Here is a 9,176-nt window from a genome sequence, read left to right on the forward strand (position 1 = left end):
ACTCCACTTCTCTCTCCTGTTTCTTCTCTCTCTACCCCACTCCTACAGCCTTACTGTCCCTTGACCATTTGTCAACAGGTGAGAGTTAAATTAACTATCAGGCTACATCAGGACTTAGAATTTCAGGGAAGATTCAGCTCTGCCCCCTGCAGGCCCCAATTGTTTTCCTCCTGAATCATCATGTACAGAATACAGTCTGCCTGTCTCCACTGGTCAACAGTTGATAAAATAATATATTCACTTGCACAGATTATATTATATGGTCTCAGCTATTTTCATTACTAGGAAAAAGAGGGTAAAGTGTTGAGAATAAAAGAAAGAAGATGAGGATGGAAAAACTGAGTCACTGTTTTCTCAGTTCATCTTTGAGCAAATTAAGAAAAGTTGAATCAAAGTATATACAGGTTGCTCTTTACTTGAACTCTGAATTTTGCCCAGGGATAATTTGCCTAAGGACTGATATATGGTATCAGAGAGAACTGGTAAATGTTCACTGGGCAGAACTAAGGCAATATAACTGTATGGTGAGGACAGCGATGAGGCATGATAGTTTTCGGTACAAAGAGGGTCACTTAACCCAAGCACCTAATTTATTGACAAATGTATTTGGGAGATGTAAGGAAATGGGAGCTAGCACCGTTCATGATAGCGTAGGAGGAGAAATATTAAGAATAGCTCTGTGCTGCAAACACCCTCAGTAACTTTGATGGATCTACTACCTTGTGAGCACCATTTGTTAAACAAGTGTGAAAGCCCAACTACACATTGATCAGCAAGGAGCATTGAGCTTTTTTATTTTCTTAAGATCCTCTTCCTAACTTCCTGCTTATATTAACTGTCTAAATCTAGTAGATGTGTGTGAATTAGAATTGAGAAAATGAGATTTTTAAAAAATTTAGTTAGTAGAATTTGAATATTTGAAAAGAGGAGTAAAAATCAGGCAAGTATTACAATCACTAGCACGCACACCCACGTTCGTCATGGACTACTTGCCATTCAAAGGGTAATCCCTGGACGAGAAGCATGGGCCTCAACAGGCAACATGTTAGAAACTCAGAACCCTAGACTCCACCCTAGACTTATGAGCCCAGACTTTGCATTTTCACAGGAAGGCCAGGTGAACTCTTTAAGAAGTAGTCGAAAAAAAGAAGCCATCCTAAAAAGGGGGAGCCCAATAGAAAAAGCCTATAATTGGAAAGAGACTGGTGAATTCCAATTCTGGGGAACATTTTCCTGACCATATTTCAGCCTACGCCAAGCAGGCCATTCATCCTTTAAAGGACTATAAAGAAGGACACTGATCAACACTTTGTTGTTTTTAAGACAAGTCTGAATATGTCATTGTCATCCTAGATACTCATTCTGAAGTCCAGACAGTGCCTCCAGCAGAACTATGATGTTTCACACACAATTGTAGGCTTTCCTAAGGCAACGTAACTCACATTATGGTACCCCGTCTAATCAGTGCAGTTTTAATAAAAATAAAGTAAACCTTTAATTAAAAAAATTAGCATAAATATGCATTGTTCTCTAGTTACCGTCTGAAACAATACTACACAATTTAGTGTAAAATGAAAAGAAATACCATTGGGTATCTTTTTCACAAAATAGTTTTCAATTGCTGTTTAACCTAATTTCTTTATTTCCATAGAAACAAAACTCACCGCAAATCTTTCCTTAAAGTCAAAATAGGCTCCCAAGGCTATGGGGCTTCAGCAGTACTTTGAAGCTTAAGCGCTATTTGGCAGACCCTCTGTTTTCTCCTTGCAAGGAATACCTACACGCAAACCATTCAGTTTACACTCTCTGTGTTCCAAGTATCTGCTTCTTCCTGCCTCTTTTGGGGCTTTGCTAGTGGGGGGAGGAACTGTCAGATGCCAGCACCCATCATAAAAGAAAAGCTCTCTCCATATTCACCTATGCAGCAGGCAACGAATTTCTCCTGATGAAACCAGACATTCTGACTCTTTTTCCCCCAAGACTCTGAGCTCACCTTGAGATTTTTCCTCAGAATTGATTTCTACACCAACTTCAGTGGGTGTCAATATACTTCCCTTGCTTTTTCAGAGACTTCAGAGATTTGCTTTTAATTAAAGATGACAGATGATTTTTCCCTTATGAACATTTTTTAAAAATAAGGTTTTCTTTTGTTTGTATGTTTTTTAATTAAAGTTTATCGGGGTGACAATTGTTAGTTAAGTTACATAGGTTTCAGGTGTACAATTCTGTAATACATCATCTATATATTACATTGTGTGTTTGCCACCCAGAGTCAGTTCTCCTTCCATCTCCATATGTTTGATCCCCTTTACCCTCATCTACCACCCCCCTCCCCCCTTACCCTCTGGTAACCACTAAACTATAGTCTGTGTCTATGAGATTTTGTTTCTTCATTTGTTTGTCTTGTTCTTTTTTTGCTTTCAGTTTTATATACCACATACCAGTGAAATCATATGATTCTCTGCTTTTCCTGTCTGACTTATTTCACTTAACATTATAATCTCAAGATCCATCCATGTTGTCACAAATGGTACTATGTCATCTTTTCTTATGGCAAAATAGTATTACTATTCTATATTACTATAGTAAACTATAGAGTAGTTTTTCCACATGAAGACAAAGCATGTTTGTTTGAAGAAGTCTCCGTTGGCAGTGAGTAGTGAGATGGCAAATTACAGAGAAATGATTTTGTATGTGTGTTGCTTTATTTTAGCATAATTATTTGCTTGTTAAATACATGAGAGGGAGGATAATTCATGAGGATGTTCTCAAGATCAGAGAACGCAGAAGTAGGATTGGGATCGTCTTGCCTGAAGATGAAAGTTCTTAAACCTGCAGACATTAAGAATATGGGCTCCGGAGTTCACTGCCGTGGTTCAAAGCTTAGTTCTGCCAAAACTATGTTGGAAAATTGGGCAAATTGCTTATCTGTGCCTTGGCTTCCCCACTGTGATAATAAAACTACCTACTTACTAATGGTGTTGTGAAGATTGAATAAGTTAACATGCATAGAACCCCTAAAATACCTGGCATATAGCAAGTACCATATTAATAATTACTATTATTAATTGTAGGTTACCAGGAAGTAAGAATGAAGCAATTTTTCTAACACATTGAGTGCTATACTTGATTTCACCATAATTCCTGGCTTTGTTTAATGCAGTTTATCATTATTACTTTAATCTGACAGCCTTGCCCTCCAGAAGTCTGAAGCATTTCACATCATCCTCCCAGCAATTATCCAGGTAATATATACATTCATCCTTTCTGGAATATGGGAAAACTGAAGAAGTGATAATATACCTGACTTAATTATGGGGAAAACAAAGGCTAGCCTTCTGCCCATCTCTTTTTGATGCCCAGCCAAGTGTTCTTTCAACTAAAACCTAGTTAAAATCTCTGTTGACCTTTTAAGGGCTGAGAACTTCTGCCCTTAGAACAACTTTTCTATTATTTGAGTTTACCCACCAATAAATAGTCCCATTGCTGGAAATCCCCTAAAAGGCTTACAAAGAAATGATGGGGTGCCTGGGTGTGACTAAGAAGGCCTAAACTAGGACAATTTTCTCTACAGAAATTGAAAACATTCTCAGTCTTTTATTTCCTTATCCACAAAAAGGTGGCCAGGTCTTAGATAACTGGGAGTATATTGCATGACTGAAAACAGGAATCTTTGAGAAGCAAAGGGAAAAGACCTACGTCATCATCAGAAAAAGCAAATAGGATGGGAAAAGAGGGGAAATTTCTTTACTCTCTTTGGGGATTCTTAGTTTACTGGAAAAACTGAATTGTTCGGCTGCCACGCTGCTTTGGGTCCCTTGTTCTCTTTCCAAGGCAATAGCTTTATGCAGCATGATCCACATGCTCCAGAGTCAGCCCTAGCAAGTGGGTGATACCCAAGAAAGGTTTTTGGCCCCCAAGACTTTGCCAAATTGTTGTGCTTCTGTGAACAGTATTCAAATTTTTGCCTTCAATGAATGGAGCTGGAAATCTGTGACACCGTGTTTCCTGGAGGGTGATTTTTGGGACTTCTTGCTTCTGGTCTCAACCAAGATCAGAAGAGACAAAGCAGAAGCTGGATTGGAGGGGAGCGAGAGAAAAACAATGGTTGGGGGAACATCTCCATTCCTAGCAATTGGTCCAATTAAAATTTGGAGTAGAGGCTTCAGTTGGTCCTCATTTAACCTGAGTCTATGTTATTGCAATATATCATATGTGAGAAACGGTGCTTTGTCATCAGGCCTCACAGAGCACAGCTAGCTGCTCTCCTCATGCACTGCTCAGAGTTGAAGTACTGGGGCAAGGCGGTGACGCATGCGCCCCGTTGAGGGTTTGGACAAGCCCTGCTTTGGTTCCGGGTTACAGAGCTGCACCATGCACTCCATGTCCCTTTGCCTATACAAAAGCCCCACAGTTTAGGAAACGAGTGTCTGCCTGGCTGCGAGTTTGCTGTTGCCCATCCCGGGTGGGCCAGCACTGTCGTTTGGACTTACTCAAACAACTCAAAGTACTTTTCGAATGTTTTAGGTTCGGCAAAACCCTAAAGTGTGTTTGGCCTGCTTTTTCCCCTCCTTTTTCAAACCCCTGTGTGTTTCAAGGGAAATTTAATCCATATGTTTCTGATACATTTACACTTAACTCATCAAAATAGTGTTTTGTGAAAAACCACTGGATGTCCAGGGCCCTTTAGGAGTTCTTTTAATGGAGCTTTTTAAAGCTTCTTTTTTTTCTTAGAAACAGGAAGTCATATTTGTGCCAAAAGCGAAAAGAACTCGAACCTCAAAAAAAAAAAAAAAAAAAAAAAAAAATTCTATCTTGAGTTCCAAATCCACAGGTTTCCAGGGGGTTCCAAAGTTGGCAAACCATCCCATGTTTTGCAAGCCGAAGGCCTATAAACAGACCCTAGCTTTAGGTTCCGCACTCTCTCCACGAGCACACCTACTTCTATGCTACATTATGTGAGACATAAAATGCACTCAGCAAGGGAACCATGGCGATTACGCTGCACATAAAAGAAAACCTTAAGTGCTTTGGTAGGACCATCAAAACCTGTGCGGGAGGATCTGAGTTTCATCCACGCCGTGGGGTGTAGTTAATTGTTTCAAGTGCCGGGTAAATTATAGGCTCTCCTGTACGCTGAAATCCTTGCTTTTTAAAAATAGAAAGTGAGAGATTTGGGCCAAAGGTGCTTTGTTGCTGCAGAGCCCCAAATGAAAACGAGGGCCAGGAGCTTCAGTTGTAAAATCAGGGGTTTATGGCTGCAAGGGAGAACAAGGCTTTCCCCTCCCATCACTATAATTACTATTACTTTACATCAAGATCTTGCCAAGGGGACTGCTCACAGGCCCTGCCCTCTCGCCCTCCTGCTGAAGGTTTTATTTTCCTGCCCAGGGTCTCTAACTTAAGCCCATTAGAGACAAGTTTAGTCATTTGATTTCTCCCAAGATTCATTAGTTCTCTGCCAGCATTGTACTTTAAGAATCTCATAAAAGCTACCTTACTATTACTGTCTTGACATGATTTTCTACAACCACTCCAAATTAAACACTTTTCATCATGGTAAAATACAACTCTGTTTTCCTGTTCAAGTCTGGGGAAATCCTAGCTACTGCCCTCTTAGGCCCAAAGTGAGGGAGAGCTTTATGTCTCATGTTTGCACCCTTCTTTCCCAGACTCAATGCCTTGATAAAGATTCCTCGCTGCTGTCCAACTTCATCCTCCTGCATGGGAGGAAACCATGAGTGGTGCACTCACGGAGGCCTCAAATGAGCCATTGGAGGGTGACCAGGGAGAGCTCAGAAGTTCCCAGGAGCCCACTCCACTGAGCACTCCGACAGTACAATGAACTGAAGGTGTGTGACCCCCCCAGTTCCCTATGTTGAAATCCTAATCCCCGTGTGATTGTAGGTCGGCGGTACCTTTAGGAGGTAATTAGGTCATGAAGGTGGAGCCTCCATGAATAGGACTAGTTTCGTATAAAAGGGACCCCAGACAGCTCCCTCACGCTCTCTCTGCCATGGGAAGTCATCCATCTGCAATGAGGAAAAGGGCTCTTACCTGCACTTGTCCTCTGATCTCAGACTTCCAGCCTTCAGAACAGTCAGAAATCAATCTGCTGTTTATGTGCCACCCAGTAATTTGTCATAGCAGCCTGAAGGCAGCCTTAGAGGCAGACTTTCCCCAGGCAGTGGAGTAATATCCTGTCTCTTTAGGATAAAGACTAACCAGTCCCTGCTATGACAGGGAGCAATTTCTTTGTTGTTTCTCATCCGCACCCCATATGTGCACTCAGAAATGTATGTATTGTCCACAGAGTGCTTTGTTATCCATCAGAAACCTTAACTTTCCACAGTCTCCCTCATTCAAGGCATGGTCAGAGGAAGTATCAACCTCTTTGCTGACATCGTTCCCAGTGTCTCAAACTCCAAAACTTGCACACTCTAAAGACTACTTCAGTCCCACCATGTGCATGCTCTGAGGACTCATTTAGGGATGTGTGCACGTACTAAACTGCACACACACACACACACACACCATGCATCCGTACACATGAACGTGACAATGTGTATATTATGACCAGATCAGGATTTGGGAAGCAGCTGGCGAGGGAGGCAGCACTGGTGATGGAGAAGCTAAAGAAGGTGCTCAGTTTTCTTCAGGCTTGGCTTCGTTCCCCACACACAGGGCCCCAGTGACTGTACATGGAGAGGAAAGGCCCCCGTCTAGGACTCGAGGCACCTTCCTGTTTGCTTGGCTGCATTTGCACAATCTCTCTGAAAAATCAACTGTCTCCCCTTTCAGACTCCCCCGGGGAAGACTCTGGCAGTCCATGGAAGTACTGTGTACAAGGTCTGTGAAATGAAAAAATTCCCAGGAAAACAGTTTTGGCCCAAGCTTCTTTCTGTTAACCTTGGGTATGTACTTCTGATTTGAAAGCAGGAAAAAAGAAATGCCATATTGTTTCCTCTCAACTTCTCTTACCTTGCTTGGCATACATTTGCCAGTTTGGACCACCTATCATGCAGACCTGCCTTGGAAGAAAAGGCTCTCTGATGACAAGAAAATCCAGGAATTTGTGAAGCAAGAATGCCCTCTAATGGAAATGCAAGGACACCATATAATTCACAAACTTATTTATCCTAGCTGGTTCCTGACTTTCATCTAATTGGCAGCATAGCTGCTCCACCTTATAGACTCGGGCTCATAGATAACATTTATTTTGCAGACGATTCTAAAAGAATGAAGACTTCAAATGGCCGGGAACTCTATGTCTAAGCCCCTAGATCCTGTAAACTGTGAGAGGCTGTTCAGTGTTATCCTAGTCTTCCATGCCATTCCATCCTCTGTATCCAGCAAACTGTCCAAACATGCGAGGATAAAGCAGCGCCAAGAACCAACAAAAATTGTTCTTGGAATTGTCTAAATGTGCATAGGCTTTGTATAGAGATAGCTCTTGCTGTTACTTTCCCTTACATGTCTGTTTAAAAATGTGCTCCAATGGTTGAGAAGTGTAAGTTTTCTGTATTTAATTTATTTCAAGTTCAAGATGGAGTACCCAATTCCGTCACACTCATTTCCATCTGAGAAATTTCTATTTTCTTTCATAAAGGCATATGTTTGCCATTGAGCCAATTTCCCTTGGCCCAGAGCACCACCAAAGCCCTCTTGGTCATGCAGTATTGCAGGATGTGAGTCCAAGCAGAGCTGTGTCAGACAGCATAGGAAGGTTTTGTTCAGACTTTCTGACTGTCCTTACTGAGAAAAACCCACATAGGCATTTTCCAGAAAGACTGATGATTAGCTTAAATTGAAGCTAGGATAAGCCTAAAGCTCTCTGAGTATTACATATCTATTTCCTCTGTTAGTCAATTAAACAATTAATACTGAGTGGTGCAGAGGCGGTTGCCTCCACACTTAGCAGCCCATGTCTGAAAGGCCTTTCCACTTACAGTTATTCAGTCATCTTGATGGCTCAGGCACTGGATGGGATCTAGCCAGGATAGGACTTATTCTCCATACCACCCAAGCAGCATCCCAGAATCCAGGCCCTGGGTGGAACTGCAGACCATGGACTGCTGAGGGTGGAGTTTGCTGAGATAAAAACTGCCGAGATTGGTGTTGGCAATTTCATGTCATTAGCACCAAACCACACAGACAGACACTGATGCCTTCTTCTCTCCCACTGGGGTGGAAAATTGCTGTCAGGCTAATAGGTGGATGGGTATTTGCTTGACTTCTGACTGGACTAGTCAAACCCGAGCCAGGACAAGTGTCTGCTCTACTCTCAGGTTTAGATTTGTGGTCTTGTTTCTGATTTTGGGATTCAGAACATCAGACTACTTTAGGGAGAGGGTCATCTTTGAAAAGTCTGCTATCTAATCTTGCCTGTATGGATCTCTTGCCAAAAGGCCTCAAACATCTAAAGTCACTGCTGGAGGGGGTGAGTCTAACCACAGCTGTGTAGACAGCATGGGATGGTACAATATCGGTGGGACCTAGTTACTTCACATTGAGTACACATGAGCAAAGAGCATGACTGAGCCACTTTCATTACCATAAACCACAACTTGGCAGACTCGAGTCAATTGCTTGCCTGCCCTATGCCTCTGTCCTTCCAGCTCTAAACTGAAAACAATGATTTTAACTCATAGAAGTACCAAATGGTCGAGTAGACCAATTACCTCCAAAGGAATAGACAGTTTGCATTTGGTTGGTAAACTGGGAGATAGCTTTGCACTGGAGTTCTGGTCTTGAAAACATAGTCATGAATCTGAGATTCAGCATTCCACTATTCTCAAGTTTTGTCGGCTGCTGCTGGTTCGACACAATAGGAAAGCACATAACTAGTTCTTCCTGATTTTGTCATGAAGGATGTGACCCTCCCTTGATTTCTTCTGATGGAGGTCAACCTTTTGTTGAAAAATCATTCCAGAGTTGGAGTGATGTATTTTTTAATGAAATGATTCTTGTTTAAACTTTGGCAGGGATTTTCACTGAAAAGGCAATATTTAAAGTTCCACTTTGGTTTTGAAACAACTTACCAGCAAGATAACCCTTTTGAAATCATTAGCAAAAGTTCAAGTACCCACAAACAGCTGAACACCACAATCTGTCATTCTTTTTGATACATTTTGGAGGGCTCCGAGTTTTTGCCCCCAAATTTCATTTTGTTGCAG

The sequence above is a fragment of the Rhinolophus ferrumequinum genome, chromosome 10, assembly GCF_004115265.2.
Source record: "Rhinolophus ferrumequinum isolate MPI-CBG mRhiFer1 chromosome 10, mRhiFer1_v1.p, whole genome shotgun sequence".
Classification (NCBI taxonomy): Eukaryota; Metazoa; Chordata; class Mammalia; order Chiroptera; family Rhinolophidae; genus Rhinolophus; species Rhinolophus ferrumequinum.